The sequence below is a fragment of the Perognathus longimembris genome, chromosome 21 (assembly GCF_023159225.1).
Source record: "Perognathus longimembris pacificus isolate PPM17 chromosome 21, ASM2315922v1, whole genome shotgun sequence".
Classification (NCBI taxonomy): Eukaryota; Metazoa; Chordata; class Mammalia; order Rodentia; family Heteromyidae; genus Perognathus; species Perognathus longimembris.
The window spans coordinates 11610604-11632801 of record NC_063181.1 but is presented as its reverse complement, the minus strand read 5'-3'; the positions used below and the strand labels follow the sequence as shown (position 1 = coordinate 11632801).

The 22198-nt window shown below is 39.6% G+C and overlaps 1 protein-coding gene across 4 annotated transcripts in view; it reads left to right on the top strand.

Annotated features, from left to right (window-relative positions):
- The window catches only part of Marchf1 (membrane associated ring-CH-type finger 1), a 278150-nt gene that overhangs the window by 220986 nt on the left and 34966 nt on the right, over nucleotides 1-22198 (top strand). The window lies entirely within an intron of this gene.

Here is a 22198-nt window from a genome sequence, read left to right as displayed (position 1 = left end):
AACTAATAATAATGATGTGTAGGCAAGTTGTGGTGTGTCTGACTAGATATAAAATTGCTGACATGAGAAAAGATGAGTGAGAGAAAAATCCATGGGTTTGACCAAGTGTCTATGCCATCCTAGTCAGGACAATAATTGTGGAGGAGATATGAATTGAGAGTGTGTGGACCCCCAGTGGTTAAAAGCAAATTTGATGAACTGGTAACATATGTTTAATAAGGTAGGGCTCATCAAGGTCAGATTTTGTTTTCTTTCGCATCAGAAAAACTGCCTCTGCTCTTGTCTCTCATTTGTCCCCCAACTGTCTGACTCAGCAGGGTAACTGGAGGCTGAAAGGACATGGCCACAGGTCATGGGCACAGCAGTGGGGTGACTGGCGCCTCGTGGGAAGGACAATCACATCGTGACAGACTTTAACTTGTAGATGTCTCATTGCTATGAAACTGTGTGCTTATACTCTGAAATACAAGTGTTGGCTTTTGTTAAGCCAGGTTGTAGGACTATCTGTAACAGCAGGCAAAAGTGAAATTTTAAGCAACAAAGATTTCAAAACTTTCATATTCTGCTCTATCATGTGAGCTGCTTGGATTCTATTTGAGAGCATGTGGCAATTTTCATGGCAGGATGCTTCGTGGCTTGGGTGTATGGTTATAAAACTTGAAATTAAGTGACAAAACACGTATGCCTGTTTTATATGACCCACATGTCTCAGAGAATGGGGTCCTGGTTCCTTCAAGGCGGGAGCAGGTAGAAGGAGGCTCTGTGAGTAATTGGTTCTCTGAAATTTCTGTAAGTAAGTAATTCTAAAGTATTCATTCAGCCAGGCACCAGTGGCTCAGACCTATAATCCTAGATATTCAGAAGGCTGAGATCTGAGGATCACAGTTCAAAGCCATCCCAGGCAGGAAATTTTGTGAGGCTCTTCTCTCCAATTAACCACCAGAAAACTAGAAGTGGTGCTGTGGCTCAAGTGGTAGAGGGCTAGCCTTGAGCTCAGGGACAGCATCCAGGCCCAGAGTTCAAGCCCCATGACTGACAAAAAAAAAAAAAGTTCATTCATTGATTCAACCTGGCATCAACTGTGAATCAGGCTTTATACATTATCATAATTGGATTGTTTATGGCATGATGGAGCTTTTAACCTAATGGGGAACAGGATACCGCTCAAAACAAATTATTTTACAAGTATTATATATATTTATAATTATGATAAGGAATTTGGGGAATTACAACAAGGAGGCTTAACTTTATTCTGGGGGATCAAAAAGTGCAAAACATCCAGAAGATCAAAAGATGGGCATAAATTGATCAAGGGCAGGACCAGAAAGAGCATGGGAGCAGAGAATGCTATTAGCAGGAAGCTAGGACAGAGGAGGAGCTTAGCAGTCCAGGGAACTGAAAACCTGCTGTTGTGGCGAGGGTGTGGTGGACCATGAAGAAAAGGATGGAGAAGTGGACTGGGCCATATGAAACATGCTAATGGATTTCAAAGATATTTAAAAGTAAGGTGATACCATGCTGATTTGTGTATTAATGTCAGTCACTTATAACCTTTCGAATGTGATTTATATGTGGCTTTTCTGTAAAGTTAGGGGACAGGCTGAACAACATTTTTGTTCTAAACTGTTTCTCCTTCCTACTTGTAACATAATCCGACATAAGAGAGTCAAAAGAAGCTAGCTTTAAACTTAATGGTAATAGGAGAAGAAAGTAATGATCCCAATCAAAGCTCCAGTGATGGCTTACCTCCTGTGCAAGTACTGCATTATAGAACCACTTGCAAAGAGCTATTATTTCACTTGCATTTCTACAAATTATTAGAATGAATGTCAAAATATACCAACTAAAAGGTGTGATGGACAGTATATTATGCTAGATGCTGAATATATAAAATAGAGCCAAAGGTGAGGTTTTTCATGTTAGTGGTCTGATTGCTAAGTGGGGAAGCTCATTGCATCTCCAAAAAGAGAGGAGGTAAAGCCAGTAGGAAGGCAAAGAAAGATAAGAAGATAAAATTGCAGCAATTTGAAGAAGGAAAATTGACTCAAGGTGAGATGGCACAGAAGCCTTTAAGAAGATGAGGGACTAGAGTTGAAAACTCTGAGATTAGATTAAATGTGTGGGCCATGTTTCAACTACTCAAGCCAGAGAATATACCACTGTTATGTCACACATGGTTGTGACTCACATTACAAAAATGTTAGCAAGACCTTCATCTGAACAAATAAATCAGGTGTCATAGGGGCAATCTGTAATTCCAGCTATATGTGGGAAGGGGTGCTCTAGGAAGATTACAGTTGGTAGCCTACCTGTATAAGGATGAGGTTCTATTAAAAAAAAAACTACAGCAAAAAAGATTAGATAGATAGCTCAAGTACACATCACAAAGAAATAAAGCTGCTGATTAAAACCCCCAGTATCATGAGAAGTAGAAACCAAACCCTTTTGCTTAAAAAGACTTGATGAAGAGTCATATAGCTAGTGTCTCTGAGGGGTGCTGACTGTTGACAAGGCATTCTAGACTTAGCCGGAATTTGGTTAGGCATACTTTACTGTGAGTTGAGTAAGCTACCATAATGAAAGGTCATGGAAGGAAAGAGCAAATGACATTTTTCCATTCTATCTAATGAATAGCAGCAACCTTAGTGGTAGCTTTGGTGAGAGCAAAAGACAAATGGATCAGATGACTCCAAAACCTTTGCTCTGGAAAGAGAGAAAATGATGATGTCGTGGACACATGCAAGAGAGATCAGAGGTCAGCGGACTTGAGAAAGACATGATTGATTCAACTATAAGCAGACTATTAGATGACTATTAGATTATCCAATGTCAGCTCTCCACAGACAACATGAGACATGTTATTGAAATCCAGGAGAGCAATCAAACCTGCAGAAGCATAATTTTCCACCATTTGTGAACTATACAAAGTACAACACTAATCGGTCGCATATATGGCGTTATTTGTGCTAACATGGTGCACTCACCCTGGCAGTAGCCAAAAACATGAAAGTTCTTCTCATGGCCAGGGAGAATAGAGAGCTTTAGTCATCATCTTCAGAGAGGTGACAACAATGATCAGAAAGTGAGTTAGATCTTGACAAGGGATCATATGCAGGAGAAAAGCCTGCAGATTTACAGGCACTGGAAAGAGGGCCCCCTGTATGGGGGGAGGGGCAGGGAAGCTGACTATGAAAGAAGGAGCTAGAACTAGCCTCCCACTGCTTCAGACATGCATGCATAGACAGGCCCAGCCTTTGCCACAACCGCAAAGCAGAAGAAGCTCCCTGGCCCTTCCTCCTTTTCTGTTCCTGGCATTTAGTTGCCACATGGACACTGTACTGGCTTTCACAACCTCTTTACTGCTTTCTTTTGAAAATCTCCAATAGCCAATTGCAACTTGGGACTGAAATCAGCATGCTATTATATCTCTACCTGTGTACCACCTGGGGGGGTCTTTGCTCTTTTCTATATAACATTTACATTTTAAAAAATCATGCATGGATCAGACCGTGTGAGGGCCTTACTGAAAACTTCCCAGTGGCCTCTACATTGCCCTCGCAGGAAGGCGCACAATTGTTAGGAAGATTTGCATTCTGCAGAGGTAGAATCTCCATCCGCTCTGTCCTCTCCAGCTTCCACACCCCTCATTAACGGTGACCTGTTCATGCTGGTCTGCGCCTGATTTTCCTTCCTTTCAAGACCCAGAGTGACATCACATCCCCCTTTTGATGCTCAGCACACTAATTCCGACTCATTCTTTCTTGATTTAAATGTTATTTCTTTTGGGGATTCACTTCTACAGCATACATTTGGGGTGGAGTCGGGGATGGGGGGTCCTGAGGGCTTGAACTCATGATCTGAGCACTGTTCTGGAGCTTCTTTGCTAAAGGATAGCATTGTACTTGAACCATAGCTTCACTACCACCTTTTTTTTTATCGTTAATTGAAGATTAAGAGTCTTGTGAACTTTTCTGCCCAAGCTGGCTTCAAGCTGTGATCCTCAGGTCTCTGCCTTCCAAGTAGCTAGGATTATAGATGTGAAACACTGGCATCTGTGGTATTTATTTTTGTTTTAGTTGCACTGAGGTTTGAACTCATGCTTGCTATCTAGCCACTGAATATTTGAGACATATTGCTTTAGGTATTTTTGTTTGTCCAGATTGAGTCTAACATTTTTGCCCAGACCAGTTTGTACCACAATCTCCCTATGTACACATGTGTTAGTAGATTATTTACTGGTTAGAATGACAGGTAAGTGCTGTTGCACCCAGCTTGTTGGATGACATAGGCTCTTGCTACCTTTTTGCTCAGGCTGGCCTCATTCCTCCTTTGTCCAGTTGTCTGCCTCCTGAGTATCTGAAATAACTGGTTTGAGTAACCATGTCTGGTTCATAGCCTGAATTTTCATTGCTTTCGGTGATTCATTGTGTCAAACTTGATCATTACCATATCCAAAACATCTGAAGCACAATCTAGCAGACAGAACATGCTCGACACATAATTTTTATAACCACTAGGTGAAATCATAGCCCTGGCTTGCTGGATTCCCTCACCTGCTACAGCTCCTAGCCCTAGCAGCTATCAGGATTGACTGCAGAACTTATTCACAGAAAGACCTTATTCACCAATGCAATTTGTATTTCTAAAATGTTTCTAATGATTTAGTGCTTCTGAGGCTGGGACCATACCTTGAAAAACACAGTTTTATGATACAAATTCTCCTCCTTTGAAAGTGGGAAGAAAAAGGAGAAAAAGGAACTAAAAGAACGAGTCTGGAAAATGAAATGAAGGCTGCCGGTAGTTTTCTATCATGTTCCCTGGAATGCGGATAGGAGCAAAGCTGAGTTAACATCACAGGGTTGTGCCAGGGCAGAGTGAGTCCTGCCACTAAAACCATGAGCTGAACAAGTCCCTCAGTTTTTCCAGGAACCCAGCCTTCAGGGTTGGGTGGGTTGCTTCCATGAAAAACCACTTCCTCATCCCAGCCCTTCCCTTCCCACCCTGGAATCCATAAATTTCCTGATTTCTCAGGTTTCAATTATTCTCATCCCATCTCCCACTAAGTCCTGTCATTTCACTGTCGAGAAATTGCTTCTGAACTGTGCCATCTTTCTCATTCCTACAGTGCAGTTCTGGTTCTTCTCTACACTTCCTATCTTGCCCACATCCACCTTATTCACCTTCTACCTGTTTTAGTCAGGACTTCTCTCTAACGTTAAAATGGACAAACCCAACTCAATGAAGCTAAAGCAAGAAGGGACATATTAACCACAGAAATAGTGAAGCCAGATGGTTTCAGAGACTCTTAAAAAGAAGTCCAACAGTATAACTCATGGTTTTTATTCTCTCTGTCCTCTCTCTTTAGCTCTCTTCTGCTTTTTGTGCTGCCATTTTCTCCAAAGGCAAACCTGCTTCCTCTGTGTAGAAGAGGGAAGATGCAGTGCTAGCAGAGGTTGCTGCAGGTTTACATTTCCTGACAGTGGCCTAAAGTCTTCAAGTGCTTACACATAAAGTGACAGGGAAGGGATATGATCAGCCTGCCCCAGGTCACCGTCATCCTTGAGTCTATCCTATCATTCACCAGGGGTAGGGGACATCATGCTTGAGTGAAGTCCTTGGATAGGAAGTCTATATTTTAATCGCAGCTATCAGCAGCTTCTCCAAAGTCTGATAAACTGGAGACAGGACATTACAGCAGCAAAAAAAAAGGTCAACATCTGTATCAGAAGAAGTGAAAATATACACTCGATTTCAAACAATTTAATACTCCAGATGTAAATACCACACCATTCATAGTTTTATATGCATTAGATGTTAAAATAATGATAATTTGTATAGACTGGGTTAAAGACACTGCATAATTACAATTATTTAAAAGAAAGTTAAAAAGAATTATAAGTCAGTGGGGGGTGGGGGGGGGAGAGAAAACAGCACTGTTCAACTACCCTGCCATTGCATGCAACTCTTCTTCCTTCCTCCTAATGTCTTCCTTTTCCTCTCCAGATGTTCGTGCTTTGCCATGCTTCTGTGTTCTCAGTGTTGCCCTACTGTCTGAAGCTTTTCCAAGTTGTTGTGATCTACTATGATCTCTTGCTCCTTAGAATTCCTCTATCATTCATAACCAATCTGTCATATACATTTTTGCAGTTGTTCTCTAGTTTCAGGTGTTTTCATTTTCTTTTCGCTGGAGAATTATTCTTTGAAGATAGGTGAACGCAAGATTTGTGTCATACCCATTTTGTTCCATATGCAGAACAATAGCCTACAATATTCAGAACAATTCTTGCACAGCCCAGACATAACTTTTGAAATGGCTTTCATAATCAGTGAATGCGAGGAGAGTCCATGAGACTCTTATCTCCAATTAACTACTAAAAAGCCAGAAGTAGAACTGTGGCTTCTGTAATAGAGCACTTGCCCTGAGCATAAAAGCTCAGAGACAGTGCCCAAGCCCTGAGTTCAAGCCACAAGACAGGCCTTAAAAAAGAGAGAGAAGAAGTGGAGCCCAAAGGTAATTAATAATTCCTGGCAATATTTTAGCTCTAACTTGGCCTGAATGGTGAATTTAAGAATATACTTTAATATTATGCTGTAGCTTTTATATATCATAGATATTCTCATTTTATCTTTTTGTTCTCTCTCAACCCTACTCATTCCCTCTAGTGCCTGGTACCATTTTTGCATGTGTACATTGAATATTAAAACTACGTATACTCATCTTTTCTCTCTCTATTCTCCTATTCCAACTCCTCTTCACACCTCTTCACACACACACACACACACACACACACACACACACCACAAGTTTCCACTTCTTTGTATTCATTTTTAAGTATAACTTATGTGTACATACGAGTTGCACTCTTGCATCCTTTCCTACAGGTACCATACTTTCGTCAATCTCTCTGTATATATCTGCATAGGACTCTGTGGATATTTTCATTAGTTTATAGTGGAGTTGCAAGCCTTTCTTTTTGATGGCCTCATGGGCTCCTGTGCTCAAAGGAAGCATGTGGCTGTAGGAGTGAAGACCCCATGTAACCCAAATTTCATGTATAATTCACAGAGCCCCTTACCAATCACAGTTACAAGTTTGGACTTTCTTCCAATGATGAAGGGAACATTTCTGCAGTCTTTTAGCAAAACAGTGAGTCTTGGTTCTGTGTTTTGGACAGTCACTCAGGCTATTGTTAGAAAATCATATTGGTAAGACCAGGTCGAAAGCCAAACAACAACAACAACAACCAGTTAGAGAACCAAGGCAAAGAAGAAAGGAAAGAAGAGAGTAGTTGTGGGGGGAAAATAAAGAGGCAGATGGGATTTTTTAAATATCTTGAAAGCAAATCAAGCAAGACTTGATAATCAATTATATACATTGTTTCTAATTTTAAAAATTGGGTAGATTATAGAACCTACCTTAACTATTGAAAGAAAGCTAGGCTAGAGAGAAATAATGAAAAGGGATATTATGATCCTAAGGCAAATATCTAGGAAGTGGTATGTATAAAAGTTTAAAGTTCCAAGGGGACTTTTTGACAGTGGGGGATATACATAGGGTCTCAAGTATCCTAGTGGTAATTGTGAAGTTCTCTTATGGAAAAAAAATATCTTTCAACTAGGAAGATGAAGGAATGGTAGCTCCTGTAAAATAGCATTAATGACATAAGGACAGAGAAAGAATGACCTAGAAAACCTAGTTCGTCAAGGAAAGTCTCATAGGTGGAAAGAGAGATGAACTGTAGAGCATCTTTTTGTTTTGCATTTAATTTAGATGGTCCTTGAGCTCAGAGAGAACATTTGAAGATACAGAAAACTGAAGGATCGGTTTATTGTCTCCACCAAAAGGTAGGAAAGTATGGAGTACCAAGTGGAAGAATTAGTCCTGTCTAGAAATAATGATGTCTTACTTTGCAATAGGAGTAATAGAGAAAATAACAGATATGGACACATGCAGATTTATAGATTTTTCCATTGTAGGGTCAACTGCTCAGAGCAATAAAATTGTAAATCTTGCATAGTTTTGCTCAGTCTAGCCATGGTACACATAGGAAGATAAACAAGCATTGTGGAAAGCCTTGTGCAAGTTCATAAGTATACCTATGAAGGCCATAGATTGTAAGAAATATAATTTACCTCTGCAGTATATCAGATACAGATAAGGAGTGGGTAGCTGAACATGAGCTGAAGGGTGTGACATCATAGAATATGTACATTACCAGCTTAGTGTGCACATGCTTTGGCAAATTGAAAGTGGAGGAGAGCCTGTAGTATCAATAAGATGTTCACAGTCAAACTGGAAGATCAGCGAGTGATCTTCCAATGCACTCTTCTTTACCTTAACCTTTCTTTCAAGCAGTTGTTCACCATTGGCAAGACATACATCCACCCATCATCCCATCTGCTTACCCATCTGCTCAATGAAGACCTACAGAACACTAGCATATGGTAGCAAAATTCATCCTATGGCTGGAAGATGAGCTGTCTAGTATTCAGTGTTCACCTGAGATAAGTTACCCTAAGTGATGAAAGCAAGAAGTTCTTATGTCTACGAGGCAATAGACACCAGAGATAGCCCACATGTTCACTCTCTTCTGTGTGCTTTGGCTTTTGTTTTGTTGAGTCTTGTAGAAATTAATAGCAACCTTTGTCCTGTTCATTTAAATAACAGCTGCATTGGTAGGAAATACAGGTGTGAACATGGCTGGTAGTGTGCCAAGGGCAAAGCACTTGGAAGACTATTCAACATAGTCAGAGACCTTCTGACCCATTCCAACACTTTTTTTCCTCTCTCTCTACTGGGGAATGGTTAACTGGCCCACTCATCATTAGGCAGACATAAAATGGGATAATGGAGATGTCCATTGCATAGGAATGCACTCTAGACACCATTCCTAGCACGATGCTGTGTGTTAGAACTAATTTCCTTCTTGAATTGAGTACATTTCTTCATTGCAGTCTTCCATAAAAGCTCTGATACACAGCATGCTTCTTTATTTTACACACTAAGAATCTGTCCCCCAAACGCAAAGAATTCATAATACACATTGTAATAGTATGTTTGTGATAGTTGCACAGTGTATCGGCATTTATCTCATTCATTTTTATTTTGAGTGAACAGAAACAATGATGATGCCCACACAGAACTTATGAAAAATGACTCAAAATGATTATAGAAATGCATTTTTAATCCTGCATTTATATCTTTTAAGGACATGCCTTTTTTCAAATTTTTATTATCAAACTGATGTACAGAGAGGTTACGGTTTCATACGTTAGGCATTGGATACATTTCTTGTACTGTTTGTTACCATGTCCCTCATGCCCCACTCCCTCCTCCCCCTTTCCCTTTCCTCCCCTGAGATGTTCAGTTCACTTACACCAAACAGTTTTGCAAGTATTGCTTTTGTAGTTGTTTGTCTTTTTTTACCCTGTGTCTCTCAATTTTGGTATTCCCTTTCAATTTCCTACTTCTAATACCAGTATACACGGTTTCCAATATACTCAGATAAGATTACAGAGATAGTGTAGGTACAACCACAGGAAGGTGATACAAGAACATCATCAATAATAGAAGCTACAGTTACACATGGGACGTTGAAAGTAGTTACAACTGTGATATAACAATTGTTTCCATAACATGGAGTTCATTTCACTTAGCATCATCTTATGTGTTCATAAAGGTATAGCTATTGGGCCTTGTGATGCTCTGCTATGACTTGCCTAAACCTGTACTAATTATTCCCAATGAGGGAGACCATAGAGTCCATGTTTGGGTCTGGCTCACTTCATTAGTATAATTTTTTCCAAGTCCTTCCATTTCCTTACAAATGGGACAATGTCATTCTTTCTGATAGAGGCATAAAATTCCATTGTGTATATGTACCACATTTTCCTGATCCATTCGTCTACTGAGGGGCATCTGGGTTGGTTCCAGATTCTAGCTATGACAAATTGTGCTGCGATGAGCATTGGCATTGTTGTGCTGGTGGCTTTACTGTGATTTTGTTTGTGGTATTTTGGATAGACACCCAAAAGTGGGGCTGCTGGGTCATAGGGGAGTTCTATATTCAGCCTTCTGAGGAATCTCCATACTGCTTGCCAGAGTGGCTGAACCAGTTTACATTCCCACCAACAATGAAGTAGGGTTCCCTTTTGGCCACATCCCCTCCAACAATTGTTATTGTTAGTTTTCTTGATATAGGACATTCTTACTGGGGTGAGATGGAATCTCAATGTTGTTTTGATTTGCATTTCTTTTATGGCCAGTGATGTAGAGCACTTTTTCATATGTCTCTTGGCCATTCTCATTTCCTCATCAGAGAAGTCTCTTTGTAAGTCTTTAGACCACTTGAGGAGGGGGGCTATTGGTTCTTTGCAGTTGCGGTTTTGTTTTGGAAGAAGGTCACTTTTTTAGTTCTACATATATTTTAGAGATGAGGCCTTTGTCTGTTGAATGGCTGGTAAAGATCTTCTCCCAGTCTGTGGGCTTTCTGTTTATCTTGCGAGCTAAGGACATGCTTTTTTTAGCAGGGTTTTGTCCCCCATAGTTTTCCCTGAAGATAATTCTTCTAGAAATAGAATGTCAGTGTAATCAATAATACTGATTACCTTGATTGGTAAATTATTCTATATGACCAAAACCAAGTGGACAGAGTAATTACCTGCTAATGTGGCTAAGCAGTTCGCTACAATTTTTTTTTTAAATACAATGGACTCTGTAACAAATTAAGGGGTTATTGTGATAAGACATTTTATCTTTTAATAATTGCTATATTTAGCAATTATGTAATCATACCAAAGGACAAAATACTTACTAAAATATTAAATATTTATTTAAGCCAGGTACTGGTGGCTCATGCCTATAATTGTAGCTCCTCAGGAGGCTGAGATCTGAGGATTGCAGTTTGAAACCAATCCAAGCAAGAAAGTCCATGAGACTCTAATCTAATAAACTAAAAAAAAAAAAAAAAAAACACCTGAAAGTGGCCTTGTGGCTCAAGTAATAGAACACTAGCCTTCACCAAAAGAAGTTCAAAGACAGCACCCAGGCTCTGAGTTCAAGCCCCAGGACCTGTAAAAAGTATTTAAATGGCTTATCTATTTCTTAGTGTAAGAACAATATGTATTTAAGAACATAGCTTCCTTTAATGAATTTACATCAATTCAGCAATGTGAAATTTCTGTTCTCTGGGGAAAAAAATAATAAGTTACAACTTACCCTCTCTTGTCTCACATAAATTCATCTTCACAAATAGTTTGTGTATTACATTTAAATCCTATGTGTATTTATGGAAACAGAAAATGAGCAGTGTATGTGTAAACTGGTAGATATTCTTCACAAATGTCATTAAATTATTTTCCTGATGGATGAATAAAATCAAATAGACAGTCAGACAGCAGATACAAATATACTGCCCCCTAACCATTTGTCCATTGATTGAAGGACATCTAGGCTGCTTTTATAACTAACCTATAGGGAAGCAATGCACATGTTTGTGCAGGTGACTTTACTGCATCTGACTTACAACTTTCTGGATAAATGCCCAAAAGTGGTTTCCCAGATCTATGTTTAGTTATATGTTGAGTCCTATGCTTAGTTTTTTTAGGAATCTCCAAACTGCTTTCCACAGTTATTGTACAAGTTTACATTCCCACTAAATCCAACCCAATAACATCTCTAAGAAAGTCTATAGCTTCTTCTGTTTTTTGGAATATCCATCCTCATATACTGGAGCTAGGCTGAAAATTAAAACATGATTATTCAGATTGTCAAGTGTTAACTGTGGAGATAGACAATGCTCAGAGGCCCTGAACATAGATTAATCTTGAGCATCTGTCCCAGGGAGCTTTAATTAAAGCTAAAGTCAGCTTGACTCCCATTCTCCCACAGCTCTCCCCCTCCTTTGCCAGTGAGTTGCCTCAGCTCTACAGACTGTTATAAGAGCATTTGCTCACTTTAACATTGACCTTGCCTATTGCACTATTCTCTTCGCTTTGTGTCTAGTCTTTTTTTTTTTTTTTTTGTCAGTCCTGGGCCTTGGACTCAGGGACTGAGCACTGTCCCTGGCTTCTTTTTGCTCAAGGCTAGCATTCTGTCACTTGAGCCACAGCGCCACTTCTCGCCGTTTTCTATATATGTGGTGCTGGGGAATCGAACCCAGGGCTTCATGTATACAAAGCAAGCACTCTCGCCACTAGGCCATATTCTCAGGCCTGTGTCTAGTCTTTCTAAGACAATATTGCCAATCACCCTTCCTTCTTTTCCAAGGCAGAAACTTTATTTAATTTTTTATTGCCATAGTAACAAAACATGAGACCTACCCTTTTAATAAGGTTTAAGTGTACCATCTTGTACTTGTTGTTAGTTATGGTTACAATACAGTACAGCAGATCTCTAGAGAAAAATCATTTTGTGTAACTGATAATTACACCAACTGGATAACACTTATTACCACACCCACCACCCAGCCTCTCAAAGATGCCAGTATATACTCTGAGTCTATGTATATTCAACTACCTAAATGTGTCATATAAGTGATGTAGCATAATACTTTCCCTGTGTGACTGGTTTATTTCACTTAGCATAATTTCCTCAAGATATATCTAAAAGTGAATCTAATTCTGCGTCAAAAGATAAGATTTCTGTTTTCTCTTCTTTCTGATTTTGAGGCTTGAATTCAGGGTCTGGGCACTGTCCCTCAGCTTTTGTGCTCATGGCTGGCACTCTATCAGTTGATCCACAGCTTTACTTCCCATTTTCTAGTGATTAATTGGAGATAAAATTCTTACGGACTTCATGCCCAGGCTGACTTTGAACCGTGATCCTCAGATCTCAGCTTCCTTCCTGAGTAGCCAGGATTGCAAGTGTGAGTCACCAGCATTCTGCACAATTTCTCTTTCTAAGTTTGAATGCTAATCCACTGCATATGCATTCTACCTTTTCTCAATGTGCAAGGACACACAGTTCTTTCCTCAGCTTGACTATTGTGAAGAATGATGCAATTAACATGGGAGTTCAAATATCTATTTTGAGGTTCTAATTCCAATTCTTTTAGATAGTGAGTCAGAAGTAAGACTGCAGCATCAGACCACCAAGTTTCTATTTTACATCATTTGGTAATACCCTCACAATTTTCAACATAAGTTGCACCATTTCACATTCCTAACAGCCTAAAGTTCTTTTCATTTTCAAGAGGACCTTTTATCTCTTTTTATTAATAGCCATTCCAATAATTCTGGGGAAATATAGAGCTGTGGTTTTAATGAGCACTTTTCTGTTTTTTATACTCATATACAAACAAACTTGGTATGGACCCCATCCATTCTAACTTGCACTGGAACTTATGTTGCTCTTCAACATAGAGGCTCTCACAGTACAATGTCCCTAAATGTCAAGCATTATAATCTATGGATCTTCACATTTATCAGAACTTCTTTGTACAGTCTAAATATAGTACATAATCAACAAGTTATTTATTAAGAAAATGAGTGAATGAAGATTGTGCAATCTTCACTCACTGTTTGGAACTGCTTTAAGGCATCAACATTTTACCAAGACACTTACTTGCCTGTGTCAAAGAATTCATATGCAGAGGAAAATGTCTAAGCAAAAGCATTCTCGGTTATCTATAAATAAAATGCTTGCTTTGACAATTATCCATGGCAATGTGAGACTTCCTTTGATGTAGTGCTTGGCAGGTGAGATTAATGCATGGGCAAAATTAGAAAGAAGCCATGGTTGAGGGTGAGCTTACTTGATTTGGGACACTTTGGAATAGCAAAGAAAGAATGATCACAAAATCAGTTTGCATTAAGAATTTCTTTCACATGCAAAAAAGAAAATAAACTAAAAACTTGTAATTAGGTGATTTGTCTAAGCGCGCTATTGTTTTTGATGTACAAAAGCTTTATTCTGTATCTGATCATGTTTCTTTCATTATGTCTGCATAGTAAATCCAAATGAGTTTGTATTATCTGTCCTTTTGTTTTCCCTATTCATCTCACTGCATTCACATAATAACATTGTATCCAAATAGCTATGAGACTATCCACTTAGCAATATCTCTACTTAATTTTTTAATCTTATTAACAAACACACAAAAATATCCAAGATATTATAAAACAGATGTTTATGATAAATGAAAAGGTAGAGAAAATTACGACCTTGGAACATATATTAAATACTAATTATCCATTTGGTTAAAACTCTGGAAATGTGGAGAGTACAAGGAAAATCTAACATATTCCCAGCGATGCCTTTGGGTTACAGAGCTTCCCTAGCATTCATGAAACCCTATAATTACAAAAGAAACCTAAAAGATGGTGGTCTGAGCTTAGCCAGAGTATAGTTCTGCTTAATAGGAAAATGTCCGAAAAGGTACAGCTCAGCTGTTGATCTGCCTTTGGAAGATTTGCACACATGCAATCCTAAAAGTAACACTAGATGTTTGCTTCTTATGCAAACACAGGAGACTGAGCACATGGAATCTAATGGGCAAGCCCAAGGAAACTTGCAGGCCCTCAAAGCTGGAGGTGGTGGAACAACCCTCAAATCCTGATACTAGGGAATTGGAGGCAGAAAGATCAATCAGGGATTAATGAGAACCCTTGTCTAAAAAAGAAAAGGAGAAAGGTGGGCATGCTGACAGAAGGAAGAAAAGGAAGGAAGGGAGGAAGGGATTGAGGAAAGGAGAAAGGAAGGAAGGAAGGAAGGAGGGAAGGAAGGAAGGAAAGAAGGAAGGGAGGGAGGGAGGAAGGAAGGGAGGGAGGAAAGAAGGAAGGAAGGAAGGAAGGAAGGAAGGAAGGAAGGAAGGAGGGAAGGAAGGAAGGGAGGGAGGGAGGGAGGGAGGGAGGGAGGAAGGAAGGGAGGAAGGAAGGAAGGAAAGAAGGAAGGGAGGAAGGAAGGAAGGGAGGAAGGAAGGAAGGAAAGAAGGAAGGAAGGAAGGAAGGGAGAGAGGGAGGGAGGGAGGGAGGAAGGGAGAGAGGGAGGGAGGGAGGGAGGAAGGAAAGAAAGAAAGAAGGAAGGGAGGAAGGAAGGAAGGAAGGAAGGAAGGAAAGAAATTTCTCGAAGAGGCAAAATCCATTATGAGAACAGTTCATCAGGTTGAATGACCATAGAGGAATCTGAAATGTCATCAGCCCAATCAGGTTTAAACTCCTAGTATCAATGATATCAAACCATCTCCAGAGAAGACAGGGCACACTAGAGAAACAATGGGCATGGCATGTTTCCAGTTCCTCACAGGACTCAGTGTCTGTGAGTGCAAATGAATCTTGGCCTCCTCTGCTTCCATGCTTGGCACAGCAAGGTGGTCATTATCTTCTGCATTGCTTTCCATCCGTGGAGTATCTGGTGAGAAGAAAAGGCTGCTGATTAGTTGGGGATTTGGGTTTGCTCCAGGAATAGACTTAGGAGCCAAGAACATTGCTATGTCATTGTCTTTGTTGTTGATCATTCCCTACAGCTCCATGCAGATGGTCTGAGATTTTGACCGAGTCAGTGGTGACAAATTAGGGTAGGAAATTGCACAAAAGGAGTTGTGCTATGCTGCAGCTTCTCTGCGCTTCAAGATATTCCCTTGAGAAAACAAAACACACTTCTTTTAAAAAAATCACTTGTGTATGAAGAACTGTCATTCATCTGTAGAAATGGAAAAATTGTGGCTTCAGAGAAACCAAATGTAGGATTCCAACAATTGTATTTATTTTCTATAAAATAGTGTACTCTTATGATATCATAATTTTAGTTGTAATTCAAATTTTCAAGATGTCTTAAGTTTCAGGCTTACTGACATCTTAGAATACTTGTTTTCCTCTCTCTGAAGGGAATATTTTTGCTTTTATTCCAGAAGGATATGTTGAATCCATGTAAGAGAAGCTAGAGGCAGCTGTTAGCAAGAATGAGATTAAGTACTGTCCATTTCCTTCTGTGTTTGTTTAAAGTCACTTCCCCCCCCCTTTTTTTTTTTTACTGCAAATCACTTTGTTTGACTTCCTCTACTGCTCAGAGAGAGGATGAACCTGGCACACCTCAGTTTAGTTCCTGAAATACAAATAAAAGTGTGAGCGTGTGTGAGAGAGAGCACGCAAGTGTGTGTGTGTGTGTGTGTGTGTGTGTGTGTGTGTGTGTGTGTGTGAGTGACATGGGATTAAACCTTTCTCACTTTCACTATAAGTAAAATTTCCCAAAACATAAACAAAACACTGGTCATTGGTGATCACATCTGAGAATGTCTAAATCATGAAACTAAGCAAGTCCTTTGGCTCCATGCTCTGTACATGTATTAGAGAAACTCCTAACGCATAGCTTTTCCAGTCCAGTAGAGTTTAGTGATTAGTCATCTTTACTCTGACTTGATGATACTATTACAACTTAAATTAATCTTAATGCAACCATATACAAATCCTTCCCCATGATTAATAAAAATGAATGTATTCCACTCATATCATAAGGCTATAAGAATATGTGATAGATGAAATAATTTATAAAGAGCAAAGACGTGACCTGGCTGGGCTAGGCTTTAAGAGCAAAGATAACTCAAGAAAGGAAGTGAACTTTGCAAACAAGGAATAAGTAGCATATGTTTCATTAAAAATGTGAGTTGTAAATGTATACGAATCTTAAATTTAGTTATGTAATGTCAGCTATGTCTCAAATGAAGAAGCTTTCAGGAGGACTTAGTCAGCAAGGCAAAGGGTATTTGGGAAAACAAAGAACTGAAAGAGGTCCTTAGCTGGACCATAAGTAGAATGCGGGTACTCCATAGAAGACTAATCTCCATAGTAAGGGAAATGGAGGAAACATTGCTCATTCTTACACAACAGCTCATGAGGTGAATCCTGCCATTTCTAGCACTTGGCAGCACTGTTGTTTTGCTGATCTTTTTATGTTGACACTGATCCCTTTGTTTGGGGGTAGAGTTTAATCTTTGTGATATTTTCGAAGATACCTTCCTTGAGTCTCCTAATGGCCACTGGAGATTTTGGACCTAAGAAAAACAATTCTTCAAAACTTATCTGAGGCCACCCATCCTCAGAAGACACTGAATCCAGTCTCAAATTTGCCCTCTACAACCCCAGAGTGCTGCTTTACCTGGCTTTCTTGAGATATGTCTGTGACATGGCGAACCAGGAGTTTCAAACGTCTCAATAGCTGCCTCATCTGTACAGAGTCAGAACTTATGACCTGGAGCTTAGGAACAGAGGTTCTCACAAACCAATTAGTGAACACAATTCAGCTCCTTAGGTCAGCAATGCCATAGGTCAGCCAAATTGGAAGTAATCATAGTAATCCCATGATACCATAACTAGCCGTAATAAATTAACAGTTCAAGTTGTACGTGCTTCAAATAATTAAATCAGATAGAGAAATACTTGATTATCTGCCATGGGCCAGGTGCTATACCCTTTTATCTCATTAAGTGGTCGTGACATCCTAGCAGGTATTTCTAACCTAATTTTACAAATGAACACACTGAGAATTTTTCCAGTTTACTGGAGCAAAGAGCAGAGATGTGAGTCAGGATGTGATCGATTGCCAAATAACTCTATAGAATATTTGTTCCTGTCACAATGGGGGGAAAGATGTAGAACCAAAAAGATATGAACTCACTCCTGAGAGGTAGGAGTGGCCTGTTTGTATAGTCATCTCCCCAGTTCCTGTTACTTTCACCACCAGCACTTCTCAAGCACTGTGACTTCCGGTCTCTCAAGCCCCCTCTGTGCTCAGAACACATAACCGTGAGATGGTTTCACTTGCCTCTCTGGCATAGAATGTAGAGCCAAGGACCAGAGTCTTCATGCTGTGTTCTCTTATGTATCAGAACCCTTCCTCTGGGTCTTTCCTGTTTGTGACCTAGTAATCTGGGGATGGTTAGATTGTGTGGTGGAATGTTCCACACCACCAAGTCCCAGTACAATGCTAGCAGCATGTCCTATACATTTACACTGTCCAATCTCACCAGGAACCGCAAGGCTGCTCCACAGTTCTTATATCCATGCTTGGTTAATTTTCTCACACATTCTCCAAGCAGATTTTTCTATTTATAGCCTCGATAAGTTTAACTCTATGTCTTCCTCCCTCCACTTTAACATGCATTTCTTCTGTATCACAAAAGATAGCTCATCCTACACCTACTGCAATGTCTTCTGCCTTTCCCACATCCTCATGACTATCATTTCTCCATTGACCTCCTGCTCCTAAAGTTAAAAAAAAGTCTATTTCCTTCCAATTGTCTACTGTGAGTCTTTCTCTATCACCTCTTGATCTCACAGTACTCTTCCTCTAACAATTCTTGCCTGATTACGTGCTGTTAAATATTAGATTCTCTATGACACCTTCCCATCTGCTTATAAACAAGTTCAGGATTTTCATGCCAAAATAATAAGTAAAATAAATATTAAAATAGACTTTCTGGCTACTCAGGTGATTGAGATCTGAGGATCACAGTTTGAAGCCAGGCAGGAAACTGAGAGACTGGGTGGCTCAAGTGGGAGAGTGCTAGCCTTGAGCAAAAAAGCTCAGGGGCAGTGCCCGGGCCCTGAGTACAAGATCTGAACTGAGATAAAGTAATAATAATAGCAGCAACAACAACAACTATAAGAAGTTCTTTAGTAGTATGCTATCTTTTTACTGCTATTCTATAACAAAAGACAGAGACACCGACACAGGGACAGATTATTTCTCTTCACTCATTTACTTGACCACTCATTTTCACCTCTGCTTAATAAAATGGTCTTTCCCCAAATATTACCTACTAAGAACATTTGGGATGAATACATTGAGCTCCAACTAGGAATAAGTGTCAGGCATGGTGACTCATTTTGAATGACTAGCATCCAGCTTCTCCATCATCAGTGTGCGTGGAGATTGTTCTGCTGGAGAAGGGTGTAGAAGGAAAGGTAACAGGTAAGTGGGGACCAGCCTTAGTAAGAGTTGGCAAAAGAGAAGGGGCCAGGCAGGCTTAGCGTCCGGTGTCTCACCACATTGGTCCCCGTTCTCACTACCTCAAGGATGACAGTAACTGCCACACCAGGTCTCTGCCTCCAGCTCCTTTTCTCACCCTTCACACAGAAGCTAGCTCTGTCTGCATTGCTCTGCATAAAGCAAGCATTAAGAAAATAATTATGAAGGAAATGAATGATTAATATTTGATTTTTGATTAATTTTTACAAATCTAGAGGACGAAGAGTGGCAAGGTAAGAAATAGAGTCATAAGAGTTATTTCAATACCAAAATAGAAGTCTACTTTTCTTATTTTGGTGGGGTGAGAGGGGTTACTGGGGATTGAACTCTGGGACTTACTGGGGATTGAACTCTGGGCTTCGAGCTTGCTAAACAAGTGCTATGCCTGTTGAATGACAAAGCCTAGTTCTTCTTTTTAGCTTGCTAAACAAGTGCTATGCCTCTTGAACGACAACCCCTAGTTCTTCTTTTTGTTTATTCCTCACATATAGTTCAAACATTTGCCCTATGCTCCCTTCAAACCATGGTTCTCCTCCCTCTGTCTCTGGAGTAGCTGGTGTTACATACATGAGTCACCTTACTTCGTCCTGGCTATTTTTCTTAAATCTCAACATATGCTGATTAGATTGTAGACAAACTGTCAAAACAAGGAAGTGGCAATTTATGTACTTAGCTTCTCACCTCACTGAGTATCAGGAACTGGCGTGGATCACCAACAATTATAGTAGGGAATCATTGAATTTCCTAAACTCAGTTTCCTATCAGGTAAAAAAAATGCATCAAAATTATGATGTTTTAGAATGCAATTTTATTGTATACCAGTAACATCCTTTTCTCTAAGAAAAATATGTTTATGTTTTCATTACTGTAGTTTCATTTATAAGTCAGCAATTGTGATTTGTGTGAAGTATATGAATTTTAAGAATTTTTTTAATGCTTCAATGGCACTATCCCTTTATTTATTTTTACTTTTAGTAAATGCTTGACTTTGATATTTAGGTCTTAGGTTCATCTAGACCTATCTAAATTTGCTTTTAAAAGTCTCTGAAGATTCACATTTAGGGGTATAATTCAAAATGATAAAAATATATAACATGCATAAAATAAATCATTTGCTGGTTTTTGGTGGCTCACACCTGTAATCCTAGCTACTCAAGAGGATGAAATCTGAGGAGCAAGGTTTAAAGCCAGCCTGGGCAAGAAAGTAAGTGAGACTCTTATCTCCAATAAAACACCAAAAAAGGCTGAAAGTAGAGTTATGACTATAGTGGTAGAGTGTCACCTTTGAGCAAAAAAGCTCAGGGACAGCTCCCAGGCCCCAAGTTAAAGCCCCAGTCCGAGTGTACAAATGAATGAATGAATGAAGAAAAATGAGAATGAAAATGAACTAAGTGCTGATTTTTTTCCTGTGGGGAATAACTTTAACTTTCTTGAGAAAAGTGGTAGTACTACCTATTCTTTATATTAGCGTTTTACAGGATCATTTTTTGAAAGGACTTTGTGAGACCCAGGAAGTTGGACTGTACTCAGTAAGCCTGTCAGGTTAGCTTGAACTCAGCAATCAGCTGAGTCTTTGTTTAAAGCTACTTAGAAATGAATTACTTTTCCCAAGTCCATAAAACATCAGGGCCTCAGAATCTTCTTGCCTCTGTACAGCATTCGACACACTCTTTTCTAACTTATCAGATGGCATTAACTCAGAACTTTTCTTTTAAGTGAGGAATTTTGTCCAGAGAAATAGCAGGCATTAATGCAAGGCTAAGAGGGGCTTTCATTTATATTATGATTTTATTGCTTCTCTATGTAATCTTTGTTTTTTTTGTTTTTTTGTTTTTTTTTTTTGGCCAGTCCTGGGCCTTGGACTCAGGGCCTGAGCACTGTCCCTGGCTTCTTCCCGCTCAAGGCTAGCACTCTGCCACTTGAGCCACAGCGCCGCTTCTGGCCGTTTTCTGTATATGTGGTGCTGGGGAATCAAACCTAGGGCCTCGTGTATCCGAGGCAGGCACTCTTGCCACTAGGCTATATCCCCAGCCCAATCTTTGTTTTTTTTAACTGGCAGAAGTTGGAGTGATTTATTTGTAAACATTTGTTTTCATTATTCTCGATAACATTCAACATTGTCATAACCACCAAGTCACCAAATATGTTTTCAGGTAGGGGGTTTCAAACATTTTCTGAAAAGGAATCAATACTTAATGACATAATCAACACTTAATGAAATAATCAATACTTTAGACTTTGCAGCTAAATGATCTCTACAGCTACTAGATTCTGTTGTGATACTGCAAACACAGCTGTCAACAGTATATAAAAGCAATGAAGGAGACTATGTTCCAATAAAACTTTATTGATATAAATAGTCAGTAAACAAACTTGGATCCCAATTTGCTGAGCCCTGGTTAAAGAAAGGGAGTGCCAAGAAAGTGGAGAAGTAAGAGGTTTAAGGGCTTAAGAATTAGCTCTTGTGGTTCTCTGCAATTCAGAGATCTCAGCTGCTGTAAAAATAAATAATACAATCAAACTAAGTGCTACAGGTGCTCACAGGTTCCCTCCAATGGCTGCTTTGTAAGTCATATTTCATTGGCTGTCAATCAATTCTCCTAAGAACTAAAGCTTTGACACTGGGAGGACTTCAAGGCTGAACCACATAATCTCCGTTCCTGATGCTTAGGCCTGCAGAAAGGAGATAGGACTCTGGAAATAGGAACTCAGATAATTTTCAGTTTCCTCCCACCTACTGGCCTTTGAGACATAGTACTGGCTCTTTCTGAACTCAGTCCAGGCATTGATGTTGATCTTGCCTTCCATCACTTCTACCTCATGATTTTAGAAATTAATATTCTTTCTGGCTTTCTTTAGTTTGACTTAAGAATTCAATACAAAATACAAGGCCACTCTGTCATACTTTCTTAGTTTGAAGAATGGGGGGCCATCAAGTTTCAATTTCTATAACTTTCTATATTAGCAATGGGGACAGCCATTTTCCCTGGGGGTCAGGAGGAATAACAGAGTGGATATTAAATCTAGTCTTTAAAACTCATGCCTCTGGGCTTGGGAATGTGGTTTAGTCGTAGAGTGCTTTCCTACCATGCATGAAGCCCTGGGTTCAATTCCTCAGAACCACATAAACAGAAAAAGCCAGAGGCAGTGCTATGGCTCAAGTCCTAGAGTGCTAGCCTTCAAGCCCCAGGACTGGAAAACACACACACATACACACACAAACACACACACACA